The sequence below is a fragment of the Canis lupus genome, chromosome 19 (genome assembly GCF_011100685.1).
Source record: "Canis lupus familiaris isolate Mischka breed German Shepherd chromosome 19, alternate assembly UU_Cfam_GSD_1.0, whole genome shotgun sequence".
Classification (NCBI taxonomy): domain Eukaryota; kingdom Metazoa; phylum Chordata; class Mammalia; order Carnivora; family Canidae; genus Canis; species Canis lupus.
The window spans coordinates 51,005,702-51,022,235 of record NC_049240.1 but is presented as its reverse complement, the minus strand read 5'-3'; the positions used below and the strand labels follow the sequence as shown (position 1 = coordinate 51,022,235).

The 16,534-nt window shown below is 44.5% G+C and overlaps 1 long non-coding RNA gene across 1 annotated transcript in view; it reads left to right on the top strand.

Moving 5' to 3' along the window:
- Positions 1–14,904, top strand: part of LOC111091197 — a 40,915-nt gene extending 26,011 nt beyond the window's left edge. Inside the window, exons 2-3 of the long non-coding RNA XR_005373841.1 lie at positions 3,497–3,632; positions 14,418–14,904. This is a non-coding gene — a long non-coding RNA (uncharacterized LOC111091197). The remainder of the gene's footprint in view (positions 1–3,496; positions 3,633–14,417) is intronic.
- The last annotated feature ends 1,630 nt before the right edge of the window (positions 14,905–16,534 follow it).

Genomic DNA, 16,534 nt, shown 5'->3' with positions numbered 1-16,534 from the left:
TAGCTAACTCATATACCATTGTGGTTTTAGGACCTAGCACGAATGCCTGGCTATCACAGTATAAACACATACTACATATTTTTTTGGGTAAAGGCCGTAAATTGCTAACTGAAAATCAGAGCTCTCGAAGGATGGATGAACCTCTTTAGGAGACAGTGTGTTTCCAACATGCTCTATGTCCTGGCTTCTCAGGATCTTTTTTGGATCATAATTCTATCATGCATCCTTCAGTGATTGTGTCCTTGCCTCACGTCAAGTGTGGCTTCAGTGTGCAAGGGCCTATCCATATTTAGAAATACCATTTAACACTACTTAGGCTCATCTCAGATTTTCTCAGGGCCCTGTGATGGCGGTGAGCATGAGAGGTAAAAGCAGCTGAACTGGACTGGTGGAAAGATCAGCAAATGAGAATCAGGAGACCAGGAATCCTGTCCCAGCTCTTATAATAACCGTCCATGTAATATTGTGCAGGTATTTTTATTTTAACACTATTACGCATTTTAAATTTTTCTTCTAGTCTCTTATAACTCTTATTTGTAAATTGAAAAAGGTAACATTTACCTAACATATAACATGAGAATTTTATAAAAATATAAAGAAAAAGCAGATGAGATATATTTTTATCAAAGGCAGTGTGCATCCATAACATTTATTTTAATTTAAATACCAGCTATTATTAGCTTGAGACCAGTGTCGTCATGTTGTCAAGCATATTGTCAATTTTAATTATAATTCCTCCTTGTGTGGAGTACGTTCCCTCAGGACCTTGTATAACATTTTGGGGAGGGAGTGTGTGTGTGTCATAAGCTCTTATTAAAACCATTTTATATCTTTATATAAATTTCTCTTGCTTTCTTAACATCAACGAAGTATTACTTACAAGAGTAAAATCTGTTCTAGAGTTAACAAAAATATTTCTTTAAGAAAATATATAGAGTAGGATATAAAGTGCTTTTTAATGTCATTAGCCCTAGCTGCTTTGTTTATTTATTTTATTTTAAACTATTTTATTTTATTTTATTTTATTTATTTTATTGTTTATTTTATTTATTTATATTAAACACATATATGTATATTTTAAAAAGATTTATTTATTTATTCACGAGACAGAGAGAGAGAGGCAGAGACACAGGCAGAGAGAGAAGCAGGCTCCATGCAGGGAGCCCCATGTGGGACTCGACCCCGGGACTCCAGGATCACGCCCTGAGCCAAGGGAGACGCTCAACTGCTGAGCCACCCAGGCATCCCTAACTGCTTTAATAAAGAGTTTTATTTTGATAAGAGGTATTGATTAGAGAATTGATTAGCTGAATCTTAGGCTTTTTCATCAAACCACAACTTCTTAACAAAGGTACCACCCCTCGTAGGAAGGGCAGTATTTGGGGGCTGTCAATGTGACCTCCCCCAAAATAACTTCTTGAGTGTCAGACTCAAGAACCTTGATCTATAAAGTGGAAATTGTGCATCTCCTAGAACCTATGATTATGAATACTTCTGATATAACAGTTTCCCTGACTGAATAGTTTAGGTTGTGCAAATTGCCACATAGATTCATTTTACCATGATATATGGAGACGCTCAGAAGAATGGGAAGTTTCTTTATCATGTTTGTGAGTTAATTATTATTATTTTTTTACTGCTATTAATTCTTGGAACTGAGTTTTAGATTGGGGGGTGGGAGTAGGGAGGGCTGGCTTCAGGGCGTCTGATTTTTGGTTAAGTAAGCTAACCATGTGCAAAAATAAACCTGGCTCACACACTGCTTTTCTAAATAATTCTTTGCCAGCACCAGGCCTCAAATTAACACCTCTCTCCATATCTTGCATTTCGTTCATGTGCATCCTGAGTTTTCAGCGATAGTGAACCACCTTGGTCTTCAGTGTGATTCTAACAAACACATCTTGGGAGGATTTTTACAGAAGTTTAGACCCTAGTCCTAGAGGGAAAGAGGTGATGTAAGGTTTCTTTGGATGCTCCATGATAATCCTTGCGTGGCAACCGACTGCCATGGATAAGAGATCTGGAAGCAGCTCTTTTCTTACATAACATCATTCTTCCAGAGGCTCCCAAGGTACCAAGATCCCCTTCCCTTCCAGAAGGATCATGCTTTTATTTCTTCCCAGTTCTGGAGTCAGGGAGGAGAGAAATGGAAGGCAAAGGACAGAGCCCACATTTCCTCTTCTGAGTTCCTAAGAAAGCCATCATTTCAGTGATATTATAAGAAAGGATTAAAACATAGATCAGTCATTTTTTGCTAAGCGGGCCAAAAAAGTGTATATAGGATTATTTATTCATGGGTACAAAGAAGTCATCTAAATATTTTAAGCACAAATTAAAATTTTAAAAATGCATGAAAAGAGATTACAGTGTTTAAACTAACCTTAACTCATATGTAGTCACAGGTATAAACCTGCTTTTGAGGATAAATGGTGCCATTATCTTTCTATAAGTTTGCCCTTCCTGATGAAATTATAAATACAAAGGCAATTTTGTGGATATGAGGTGTCCTATTTTACCTTACTATGAATTTCCATATAATTTTGCTTTGGATTGTACATGCTGAACAATTCTAAGAAACTCAGCACAGTGATCATTAGGGTCAATGGTGCCCGCCTGATGTAACTGAAGGGGGTGCTGCAAGAGACTTGGGTTCCAAATTCTCTCATCTGCCAACCCTACTATGGTAACTGGCATGGCTTTGCGGGGTGCTTTTTTGGGGAGCAAGGAACCAAAGGTCCCAGAGTAAATTTTGCCAGGGGAAAGAGAAGCATGAAGGCTGCCTTAGCATGAAGTAGTTCATTATAATACAAGGAGTTTGGTCAGTGGAATCAAGCAGAGTTCAAGTCCTGGCTTTACGATTGCTCCCTATGTGATGAAGAACCGGTTATTCATCTTTCAGAGCCCAAGATTCCTCATCATAAAGTGGCCATATTCTTCTGTACCAGAAGGTGTTTGGAGAGTAAAACAAATGTATGTGGTGCATAGAAAATGCTCAGCAAATGTTCTCTTTCCCTTCTGAGAACAGGGTCCACGGAAAGGAGCTGGACATGTCAATTGTTTTAGGGGAAGGGTCAGGAAATCAGGAGGGTCAGGAAATCAGGAGGCTCAGAGAAGGCTTTGAAGACTTTGTCAGTGAAACACCATGTGGGGCAGCTCTGACTATGGGATGACCCTCTGTCCACCGTCCTGCCCCCCCCCCCCCAGCTCACTGGGTATGGGGAATGAATGCAGCCAGAGGGTGTGGGTGGCTCTGACCTCCGACTTGGCTTATCTCCCAGTGGCTCCGGTGATGGCCTGTATTTCCTATAGCTCCTCATTCCCCACAACAAGGGAATAATGCCAACGGGTGTATCACTGGATATCTTCTAAAAGTCCAGTAACAAAATAATAATGCAATTTGCATATTGTTACTTTGTACTTCTTCATCCCTGAGATTCTCCAAGGTTTATCTTTTTTTTTTTTTTTTTTTTTAAATGTCCGACTTTCCCTTTCTTAGCCTGCAAGATCTTTGAGTGCCAGAGTATTCTATTCCTTTGGCTTCTTTCCAGTCTTTGGAGCAAGAACTCCGTCAACATTGGCAATTTCCTGCATGCCTCCGAGCTACCTCTGGGAGGCAAAGATTCCAGAGCCAGGTGCTTTTCCCTTTTACATTTCTTTTCTATTATCTTCCTCTACATACGTGTGTGTGTGTGTGTGTGTGTGTGTGTGTGTGTGTGTGTGGAGACCTACCCCCAATGTGTTCCAGTCACTAAAATGACATGAAAAATCCAGTGAAGAAGACGACCCCGTTGAGGCCCTTCAGCAGCGAGTGTATTTGGGGAGATAGTTTCTAAAGTGCTGACGATCTCAGAGCACCGTGTGCACAGGAAGCTGTGGGAGCCTGTGAAGAGGCGTTCAAGTCAGTCTGGGTTTTTCTAGAAAAGCTTCCTGAATGGGATGATGCTTAAGTTGAATCCTCAAGGACCAGTGGGTTTTACCCAGGAGAGAAAGGAAACAGGCAGTGTAAAGACACAGAGAGAAGCGAGAACACTATTTTTTCCTCTCAGAACTATTAATTGTTGGGAAGTGTTGGCTGGATCATGAGGGAGGCAGGAAATGACATGTAAGGGGCATTTAGCAGCTCCCTCCCACAGACCCTCCCACCCCCAGCCTTGCTGAGCCTTGTTGAGGGCTCTACCCTGACTGATACGGAGTTGGTGGGGATGATGTGGGACACAGGACAAAGTAATGGTGATGTTGAACAGGAAATGACACAATCAGGTGTGGATCGTAGTACAGATCAGGGTCTCAACAGATTGAAGCAGGAAAACCCATTACTGGGCTTTGACCTGGTGTTTCCCTGACAGAGAAGAAGACCTGCGAACATAAGATGTATCTAGAAACCCCTCCGTGTGAGTCACATTAGGCCTCCTAGGGTAAGCAACATCGTCGCTGTTCTTACCAGGTAGGTGGGAGGATCATTAGGAGGCTGATGAGAGTTATGCCTCCACAGTTATGGTTCACTTATTCATTTATTCAATGAAAAAATATTCATTGGGGAGCTAAAGTGTTTAGGTTCTACGTTAGGTCCTTCAGAGTTTTTAAAAAATGTTGCTTACCTATGGTGTTCTTCTTCAGCTAAATTCTTTAAGCTCTAGGTTCATTTGTCCATGCCCTTATTTGCCTGCAATATTCATTCTTCTATCCAGCACCTAGGTACGGTCCGGCACAAAGTATCTTCGTACCTAATGTTTGCTGAATGAATTAGCTATTAAACATAACCCTGCTCTGCAGTGGGAAAAGCAAAGGAGCAGTGGTGACTGAGGTAGTGTGGAAGCAGGGAGCGCCCATGCACCGTTTCCCCTCTCAGGAGCATGCAGTGGCCTCCTCCGCCCTCCCTCTAGGAACCCCTGAGGAAAGGAATAGCAGGTGGAAATCAGCAGAGCCTCCAGAGCACCCTTGACTAGAGATGTGTCTAGTTGAGTAAACCTAAAGGAAGGAATTAGTAAAAAATAATAACCAAGAAGTGGTTTGGGAACGTGGCAGTGAGCTACACCTGTGTCTGGAGAACTGCCTTTTTAATTTTGTATTTATTTTTTATTTTATTTTATTTTATTTTATTTTATTTTATTTATTTTATTTTATATTTTATTTTATATTTTATTTATTTTATTTTATTTATTTTTGAGAACTGCCTTTGTTGAGTGGAGAACTAAGTTGAGACATTTCTCTTGGAGAGGTAGAAGAAGTATGATTTTTAACTCTTGAATGTTTCCTTCCCACCCTCCCTCCCTCCCTCTTCTCTTTCTTTCCTTCCTTCCTTCTTGCTACATCTTAACATCTATATAGCTTATCCCAGGGGGTCAATGGGAAAAGTGATATTCTGGGGCATGAGAAATTGTGTTGGCTCTACATCTCTGTGGGTTCAGGGTCTGGACGTTCTTGTGCTATTGAGGCATGTCCATCCCCTGCTCGAATGTAAAATCAAACACCAGGAAGAGAGCTGCTCTGAAACCTGGCTGCGTGGAAGCGACCTTTCTGGACAGGCAGGAAGTTTTAGCCAGGCAGGACACCAGAAAGAAAAAAAACCATTGAAGGACGTAGGAGGGATGAAAAGTATTCAATATTTTGGTGATTAGAAGAACACAACATGGAGAAGAAAGATGAATGATATTCAACTCTGTATCCCGGGGGTTCTGAGAATCAGCTTGGCTTATCCCTCTCAGGGGGTGAACCTGGATTCCTCTGTGAGAACTCGCCCTCGCTGCATACGGAGCAACGGAGAGGACTAACAGCAGGTAGGTTTTAGGACTCCCGTTACTGGTCTAACAGGATGGGAGATGGTGCATGCAGGGCCTGCAATGGTTAAACAGAAAACTGCACTGTCTCCCATGATTTGCACTAAACACGTTAATGAATGAAAGTATTTAAAGCTGTGTTTGGCTTGTGGTGGGTCTTTAGTAAGTGTGGATTCTTTTCGTTATCACTTTTCCTTCGCAGGCTCTGGGATGTGAGGTAGAGCCCTAGAGACTCCACGGCCCCATCTTCTCTCTGCTGGTGGGCTCCACCAGCACGGCCTGCCTTGTACTTCTCCTTCCCCAAATCTCTCCCTTTTCTGCAAAAATCAGGATCAGAAATCTCCAGAACCCCTGAACATAGATGCCATTTTCACTTGTCCTTCTATGGTAGTGACCCTTGTCTTGAAAGAGAAGAGAAAACCTGGAAAGGCGTCAGCTAGGCCCCCGAGACACTGTCAACGGCTGAGCTTTCTCGACTGCAGCTCACAAGAGCAGAATGACAACAGGCTGGGCACGCACCAGAACACCAAGAAGAGGGAAGAGTAAAGTAAAAAGGCAGCAAGGTACCGGTCTGATGAAGAAGGACCTGCCAGTGAAATTTGAGCAGGAGGAGGAGAAAGTCCTGTTAGCTAGACATTAGGAAGCCCGTCAGGATGGCACAGGATGCACGGTGGGGAGGGAGGTGTTCAGGAATTTACTGAAGAAAACAACAGGGAGATGTCCGAGAACTATATTTACGAGCTCAGATTCTATACAGATTATGAAGGAATAAGTCCAGTCAACCTGGAGTTTTTAACACTGGAACCAAATCCAATGTCACAGAAAACACTGGGACGTTATGGGCTAGAATCAAGAACGACATGCAAAGGTTTGTCTTGTTCAAAGGAAATCAGTGAAATAGAAATGATGGACATGCCCCAGAGCCTCGGTTATTTCTGGACACGTACACAACTGAAGCGTAAATGCTCGGTGCAGAACAAACCCGAACATAACAGAGTGAATAGGAGTGATTTGGGGGGAGGGGGAGGGCACGTTGTAAGTCCCCAGGCCAGGTGCTAGGAGGCTAATGCTAACGTGCAGAGCTGGCACGGGGTCCACGCATGGCAAGGCCATGGGCACGTTCCGCGTCCAGGTGTCTGTTGACCTTTCCTTCTGCTAAAAGCTGAGAAGTGGATAACCCGCTCTGGGGACGATGCCATTTATTGGAAGTCATGAACTGTAAGACTGTGAATCTGGTGCTGACCCTCTGGGAAAAAAATTGAGAAACTTTGGTTCAATTAAAAAAAAAAAAGTACCTAATAAAATGAGCCAGGCGTTAGATGGGACTAGGAAGATGGGCAAAACAGACACGAAGCTGGCCTTCTAGTGGAGGATCCGGATGCATGACTGGTTCCATGTCTGGTTCTTTCCATTGCAGTCATGATGGAAAGAGATGGGGGGGGATGGGGTACAGTGGTGTAGAGTAGGAGAACCCTCTGAGGCTGAGGGGCAGGGGGGCCTAGGGAAGACCTCCTGGGGAAAGAGCATCTATGGTGCTATTGGAAGCACCCACTTGGCAAGAAGGCCCTGAGCTGGGCCCTGGCGGGACCCTGGGGTGGGGCTGTGTGACGGTAGGGACTGAGGAGGAGACCGGGAGACAAGGCCCCTCACAGGTTTCTAGACCTATGTCCTTGCCGTCCATCTCTTTAAAGGAGTGAGGCCCTGTGGTCACGGGAGCTCCAGAAGATAACTCAGGGGCATCCCAGGGGCCTCTGGCCTGATGGTGGGCCTCCACCTGGAAGAACAAATAGGGTGAGCAGGGATTCGAGTGGCTGCCAGGAGCAGAGCTAGGACTAGGTGTGCATGTCCTGGGGACAGGGGCCGGAGGGGAGGTCCTGGCATCAGTTCCCCCATTGCCCGGGGAAGGGGCAGACAGCGGCTCTCCTAATCCCTGCGACAGGGCCCAGGGCAGAGCAGTGAGCACCCTTTGGGACTACGCTGTCAGAGGGGAGCTCTGACACTTGGGGCGCTGGCCAGTGTGGGGGGCGGTGCGTAGGGAAGGCCTCCCAGGGGAAATCCTGTCGGTGCTAGTTCATGTCAGACTTTGTGGGTTGGGCCCCCGACACAGAGCTGAGAAGGCCCACCCCGTCATGTCAAGAGGTGGAGAAAAATAGGGTGCTGTGGGAAAAAGTTCTTGCACCTGCTGTGCTTTCAATCTTCACCTCTTGGCCAACACCCCCCCGCCCCCCCAAGTCCCTGTCCAACCCTCCCAAGAGTATCTTACTCTGATGCACCGGGACTGGGCTGCTCCTGCACCGCCTGCTTACAGGATCTCCTAGACCCTCAGCTTTGCTTCCCCAGAAGATGCTCTTTTCTGCCTTTTAGGGTTCTCCAGTGACCTGGCCCTCAACCTCTCATTGCAACTCTGTTCTTAATCCTGTGTCAGCCCCTCGCACCGAGGTTGCTCTGCTTTCTCACTCTAGACCCCCCTCTGCACAGTGCATGTTGCTTCCTTTACTCCCCCTCGCTGCCCTTTACCCACTCAGCCCCCCGCTTCCTAACAGGCTCCCCACCTCACTCGCTGGGAAGAGATGACCCACAAGTACTGGAAGAGTCATTTGCAAGCCGTGGGAGCATTTGGGGGGCCTCGGGAGACCAAGCATCAGGGGCGAGCAGGTGTTCTTCAGGAGGAGAAGGACTGGGAGGGACTTTCCATCAGGAGAGCGACCCAAAGCTACTCTCCTACATCCTGTCCACCCCGGAGTAGATTGCTCACTCTTCAGGTGGCAGAGGAGGAGCATTACCAGGCTGAGTGTCGGATCAAGACCTGTGAGACCCCAGTTGCTTGATCCTCCTCATATCTCCTATCCCAGTTTACTACTGAGCATAAATATATCCGCCATCCTGACCCCTACAAGGACAGAATTCTGAATATGAGGTACGACGGGACTGGGATTTTGCTTCTCCAAAGAGAACCATAGAGATAGACGTTTTTATCTAAATTAATCCATCAAGTGACCATTAACTAGGGTCACGTGGTGTTGCACACTAGGGCTTTGCATTATTGATTTCTTTAAACAAGCCCTTGGTGGAAAGGCCACTTGGGAAAGAGAATTATTCATAAAGCTGGACAATGAAATTGCTCCAGGCCACACCCTGCTTTTTCTGGAGAGTCTTGGAGAGAACATGCTTCTCCTCCCTGCTGCCCTGGCCCGGGAAATCTCAGTGTGATGGTCACCGAGGGTCTCCACCCCTCAGCCTCCTGATCAGACACTGCCAACTGGGCCTAACTGGAGAGAATCCTAGTCTCCAAGGTGAGCCTGTGTAATTTTTCTCGTTGGAGTCTTTTACTTTACACTTTGGCAAATGTTTTCATATCTGAATTGTCAAACTGAAAGGAATGAAGAAAGGAAGTGCTGTTGAGGTGTCATTTATCGAGGAGGCTTCTAGAGTGAAAGTGGGCTCCTGGGACTGACATCGAAACATTGGCGCTTAGAATATTCGAGCTACCCAGACCGATGTGGCTCAGCTTCACCAGTCAAAGGAGAGATTTCAGAAAGCACGAGGCCTAGGAGCCTGCTTATCCCGGGACGTGAATGTGCCCCTGGGTGCATATACCCACCTCTTTGGAGTTCTGAAACAGTGCAAGGTACCAGGAGCATCTCTGGGCACGTCTGGAACGGACAGGTGACCAGCAGCCCTAGGAGTTCCGAAAAGAGATTCGGGCTGCAGGCCAGTCAACCTGCTACCGTAATGAGCCACATGACTTCGGACAGGGCTTAGGCTCTATGCCTCGTATTAATCACCTATAAAGTGTTGTGAGTGGACCCACCAGAATCTTTTCTTGTGGGCTACTCTAGAATTCTCTATATGATTTGCTTCTAGATATCCTATAGTAGCTTTGCACTAAATCTGCTTTAGAAAGTTAACTAGGTGCAAAAGGAAGCTCAGGACTATATAGATAATTTAAAATAAATAATTACTACTAGATTCAGAGGTCTGGATCCTACTGTCCTGGGTCAGAGAGGAGATTGTATATATATATATATATATATATATATATATATATATATTATATATTATATATTATATAATACATATAATATAAATTGTTTAGTTGCTGATGTAAATGATGGGATGGGATCTCATGTTTGTTAAATAAAAAAGAATATGCAAGGAGTACAAAAATATCTCCTTGAAAGGGTTTGATGGGAGATATTTTCCAAAATTTGGATTATGGGAAGCACATGGTGTAGTGGTGGTTGAGGGCTGAGTTGTGTCCCACTAAAAAAAGATGTGTTGAAGTTCTAACCTTCAGTATTGACAAATGGGATCTTTTTTGGAAATAGGGTCTTTGCAGATTTAATCAGCGTAAGATGAAATCATTAGGCTGGGCCTACTCCAATATGACTCGTGTCCTTAGCCAAGAGAGAAAATTTGAACACAGATGCACTGAGAGAAAACTATGTGAAGACAGAGCCAGAGGTTGGAGTAATCTAGCTATAAGCCAAGAAAGACCAAAGGTTGTCTGCTGTCACCAGAAGCTACAAGAGAGGCAGAGAACGGATTCTTCCTCACAGCCCTTGGAAGGGCTGCCACCAGGGTTTTGCACTAGAAGTTAGAACTTGAAAGAATACATTTCTATAGTTTAAGCCACCTAGTTTGTGGTACTTGTCATGGCAGCTCTAGGAAGCTAATCCAGGTTAGAAGTGTATAGGCTCCAAGGTCAGAGATTTTAAGTTGAAAAACGGTCACTTGACTAACTCGTTATGTGGCAGCAAGCGCCTTCATCTCTCGGAGACTCCGTGTTCTCCTCTGCTGGGAATGCTCTGAAGATGAAGTGAGGTAACCTTGAAAAGAGGCCATAAGTAGATTGTGATCAACGCGAAACGTGATCGTCTCCGTGTGTTTGCCTCCGAACCAGAGACCGTTTCTTAAGGCCCTTGAAGACGGGGACCGGACTGCCTACCATCTCACCTAGCACTGAGTGTTGCGTGTGGTGGCTGCTCGATAAATATTGGCTCCCACTGGTAACACAGGTACAAATTAATCTTGTCAAAGCCCAGCTGAGTATAAGTGACCCTGGAAGTGTCCTCCTCTTAGCTCTCCTCTCAGCTCCTCCTGGTTTCTTCCGGGTAATAATACTCCGACATGGAGCTGAGGAAAGTAAGAGGGGGCACAGGTCGGGGTGAGATCTGCATGCCGTCATGGTTGCATGCCGTCAGCTGTCCTTGGAGAAGAGATCTCCCCTACCCCCCTATGGTGTTTTAGTCTCCTCTGTAAAATGGAGAAGGGGATGGATTTGCCTCCCTTGGTGCGCTCCCTGGGGGGGCAGAGCTGACCACGCCTGGTTCTCCCCTCTCAAGGTCTGCTCCCCACCCTCTCAAGCCCCACTTCTAAGGAGCCCCACTGTTTCCAACACTGGCTGCCTGAAGAATACACCTTAAGGAGAGTTATAGCTAACAGTCTCAACAATTTACACTCAGGCACCATGTGCACAAAATAATCAGGTCAATAAAAGCAACATCAAGGGCCTGGCTTAACCTTGATAATTTCAACTAATGTGGAAACTGTGGCCTTGGCAGCCCAAGACTTTATTGATGTGGGAATCACTGGATTTGGGGGGCACATCTTATAAAATACATGCTTTGGCTGGGGCCACCCCTTGGCAGTAGATGTCATGGGGGGAGGCCAATTTCAAAGTCCAGGCTTCACTGTCAGTTGGCAAACATTTAAAGCGTGTTGGCTACCCGTGGAGAACTGTAGAGGGCGAGCCTCGCTGAGAGCCCTGGGGAGAGTGGGGCTGGGAAGAGTGATAGATGAGGTGTGTTTAGTGAGGATCGTACAAATTGTTTCCTTTTAACAAGACATAAACCTTACTGAAAACATCATCTGTTTTTGGCTTGCTAATTACACTCTTGCCTTTCCTCACTTAGCTGAAGCTTTGACGGCCCTAGATTTCCTAAAGGCCTTGTTAGGAAAAATAAGATTAGGGTTTAATGAAAGGAAAATACGACATATTACCTTTTAGGATCTCTAGGGGGTGCCCCATATTTATGTGCATTCATTCGTTCATTCACTTGCTCGCTTTTGTTGGGCCCCTACTCCGTCCAGGCGCGCTGCTAGGCCCCATGCGTTAGTTACATGGTGGCTACAACTAATTAAGATTTCCCATAGTCATTTTCGAACGTCCTTGTGCCTCCATCCTAGCCCTAGAGCTAGCATAGAGCCTGGAATGAGACCAGTCTTGCCCCTCATGGGCTCTCCATCTAGGTGGAGGAAGAAGATAGACTGCTTCACTGCCTTCCCAGGGGCTATATTAGTAACAGCATGACCAGAACAATAAAAGTCCTAGAAATAACACGAGGGATAATAGGTCACACTGATTGTTTACTACGTGCAGTCTCATAAGTGATTTAAGTAGATCATGTCTTTTAATCCTCACTTAGACATCAGGAAAAAGTTGCTGATACTCTATAGATGAATAGTTGAGTCCCTTCTACAGATGGGAAGGCAAGGAAGTTAAATAGCTTACTGGGGCACATATACGGAGGAGGTGACAAGCCTGGGATTCCCACCCAGGTGGTCTGACTCCAGAACCTGCCCTCATAATCGATTCTCTACGCTGCACACGTCGACTCCATTTTAACAGTGGCACCAACTGCAGCTTTATGTACAGAAAGGTAGATTATTCACTTTTATAGGAGGATTTCATGAAATGTTTCTGTAAATAGCAAATGCTCTCGGCACATTGAAAATAAGGTTCAGTTGGCAAAAGGTTGATTTATGCATTTGTCTTTGGGAACATATCTATTCTGTAATAGGAAGTTCAACTGATGTAAAATTATAATCAGCTTACATGCATAGCAGAGGGAGGTACGGGTGAGACAGTGGACGGCCCTGTTCCTCTACTGTACCCATGAAAACATTTTTATTGATAGTTTGGTCGTACAGAAAAAATATAATGAAGAAAACCGAAATGTAAATTATCTGCAAATGTGCAGGCAACCCCTACTGATTTTGAAATGTACTCTTATAGGTCTATTACTTTTATTTTAAAAACAATACAAAAAAAGTATACGAAGAAAAAGGAAAGATCTCATTTCTATCTTAAGCCCCCACCATGGAGAATTGATTCTTGCTTATCCTTGAGGAAACTGTGTGGAGTTGAATGTCTCTTGAGGAAGCTAGGAGGAGCAATGGGTCACTTTCTGTTGTGTGCTGAGTCCCCTGCGGGGGGGTATGAAGTCACAGAAAAAAATATCACTTTGGGGCATTAAGTGTAGGTGGAAGTGGAAAGATTGTCAAGATCCAACCGTTGGGGCTCCTGTTCTTTCCCAGGTGTCTCTTCCTGAATCTCACGGTGATTTGAACCCTCTGGACCCTTCCTTGCCTTCCATGTTCCAGGCATTCTCGCTCACCACCATCCGGTGGAAACAGGATTCACATGCCTCTACTAGTTCCCTTACCCTATTTCCTCATTTTTATCCTTACAACTCTGAGGGGAAGATTTACACTAAAATCCAAGGCATGTTCTCCTCCTACACATACTCCTTCCTGTTTTCTCTACTTTCCCCCCCTCTCCCTGTGCTTCGTTTTCACTCTCCTCCTCTCCCCCTCGCTCGCCTTTAAACATCTCTGTGCATTTCCACTAAATGTTAGGCCCTTGCCATTTTGTGTGCACGCGAACGGGTGTACTTGACAGTATGTAACGATGGAGTCTGTGTGCATGTGTCTTCCTGACAGTAGTCTCTTGCTCGCGTGATTCTGTTTAAGTCCTTAGCAGCATGTACAAATCCTCTGTGGGAGCTATCTAGAGTCCAGAAGAGTCCTCCCTCTCATCCTACAGGCCATCACTGAGTGCTTCTTTCATCAATACACCATTGCTAGGCGTGAAATGGGCTATTTAGGATTTTAAGAGCCAAATGTAAATGTGCTTAATGAGCCTCGGGGGAGCTGTGGCATGGCCAGGGAAAAAAGGCTTTTAGCAGCAGATGCAGACAAAAGTATTGGATTTCATTCTCTGGGTCTCCTGAAAAGTCAAAGACAAAGAAAATGGAGATCTTGGCCCCCGATGGGGTAGGAGTCCGTCAAAATCTAAAACCCAAGCAACTGGAGTCTCTTGACATTTTTTTCTCTTTGGTAAAGAATTCAACAAATGGTGGGGGGCAGATGGAGTATAAGGATTGGTTCTAGTAGTATCAAGCCCCGTCAGGGACCTAACGGAGCTCAGGGATGGAGGAGAAATCTTTGCAGTAGTTTTAAGATTCTGAGCAGTGATTTTAAAAATTTTTAGATTTTTAGATGAGTTTAGAAAAACTCATCTGAGTGAGTATTCCAAATCTGCCTGAAATCTCTTTTTGGCTCTGTCAAAACAACATTCTTTGTCTCTTTACTAGTAAATATGAAGGCTAGTTCAGGCATCTCAGTGCATTAGAAATCTGTTGAATGTCTCAAATTTACTCTGCTGTAGCTCGGGGCTGGAGTCTGGGAGACTTCCTGCCTCTGACAACTGTTTTATGCCTACCCGGGGTTGGGCCAGCTCTTCTTCAGTGTGTTAAAAGTGGTGTGTTTCTGAATATAACAATGCTGATACTTGATCCTGGCAGAAAAAGAAGTGAAAAATAACTCATAAATTTTTTTTTTTTTTTATGGCTTTAGGCAAGTCAGTAACTCTGGGCAATCGTATGGTTTACATTCTGCAACAGCTGAGCTTCCAGCATTCTCATCCTCTGGGAGGAGGAGAAAGGCGGGGTCACCCACACTGTTTGCCTTGATACCCACGCTCCTACACTCTGGTTTGGAAACTTGAAGCTGGCTGTGTCCACGCTCAGCCTACACTGTGCCACTCTCAGCATTCCTCCTGCCTGGCTTCATTCACTTCCCCGATCTATTTGTATACCTGGGGGTCTTCCATTGCTGATAGGCTCTGGGAAGACAGGGGTGCCGTCTCCTTCTTATCTCTCGAGCACCGAACACAGAATTTTGCCCATGGAAACTACTAGGAAGACATCTGCTAAATAGTAATAAATTTTTTTTTTTAAGTCGTGCATTTTGGTCCTTTTGATAAGTCCGTCTTCTCTTGACAAGTCTGGCTGCATTAAAATTCTTACCACTACTATGGTGATGTCTCACTTAAATTTTATGTGCTTATGAGCTTAAATCCTATGATTTTTTAAAAATGTTTAACTAGAGGAACATGGGATTGCGTGCCCCAAAATAAACCACCTAAACTCTTAGTGTCTCAATTTTTCTGTCTTTTTAAACGAATGAGAAGAGTTATTAGAAGATACAGAAATGTAAGATTGAGAGCATCGCGGCGCTGGCTCACCGGCTGTGTGATCTCTGACAACTTACCTGAACTTGCTGAGCTTCAGTTTCCTTACCTGTAGGTTTGGGATAAGGCCTAAGTTACAGGGTTGTGGTGAAGAATGAGTGAAATTCAAGGAGATGACACACAGATAGCTTTGAAATCGCACTTGTACTTGCTAATGAACCCCACTGAGGAGGACTGACTGCTTTCAGGGAAACCTGCAGAGATCTGAGACTCCAAAGGGATACCCTTTGGGGTTATAGAGGGAGAGCGGATCTCTGGGGCCTGGCACAAAGGGCCAGATAGCTTACTGCCAGTCTGTACCTTGAGGTGAAACACAGTCTCAGAGGCTGCCGGAGGGACAGGTGGTGTGGGCCTGGAGCGATGATGGCCTTGCTCAGTCCCAAGTGCCCTCAGAAGCAGGGAGCAATGGACCTAGAGAGACTGTGTAGGCTGAGACAGAGGGTGTCTCAGCACCAACAACTCTGCCCAGGTGGCCGGTGATCCCCAAGGGACTCATGATGCCTTGGAACTCTGAAAGACCCTGCGACTTGGCCCAATACTGGGGAGCCCTTAGAATGGCTCAAGTTGTATTTCCCACCATGCAGGCAGGAGGGGGATGTGGAGTTAAATTGTTTTATGGAAAATAAAAGAGTTGTGCTATTTCTTATATATGACCTATGTCATTAAAAATATTAAATCTGCCACAGATTTTCACTTAGATGTTGGCTCTGTTTCACACTATTAGCTTTGAGGAGAGATGAATTTTAAAAATAATATAACATTAGGTCCATTTAGATTACACATTTGGCAACTTTATAAAGTAGTCTCTTTGATTTTTAAATAATTTTAATAGCCTGATTCTCTGTAAATTATGACTTTTACCCTCTGCCATGACATGGCCACCTCAAATCGTGTGTAACGTCAGACAGATTAAAATACATAATGATATGAATAAATAGTGGATCATTGACATAAAAGCACCTAATATAGCGCCCTACATAATTATAGATCTTCAATAAATATTTGGGAAATGAATGAATTAATGGGTAGATTTTGATAAATCCTTAGAATTACAAAAATGTAAATTTTATTCATCTTAGCTTTATTGCTAATAAACTTTATTTACTAGCAGCAGTAGTAAATTAGTCATTGGTGACAAAACTCTATTAACCAGAATATATTATTAATCAAGATAGATATACCATTTCCTGGCTATGCTGAATAATAGAGAATTTATAGAATTAGGTGACACTGTTGGTGGGTATCTGATACCTCACAAGCTGAGGGCAATATTGCCCTTAAATAAAATTGAGAAGTGAGCAGAGTTTGTTCATCTTACTCCTATTTCTTCTCTCCCATGTAGCTCTCTGCCTCTTGGTGAGGGCTTCACCTTTCATCCTGGGTGTCACCTTGGGTGATAAGGACCCTTTGCTATAGCAGCCCATATCTTGCTTTTTCTCTG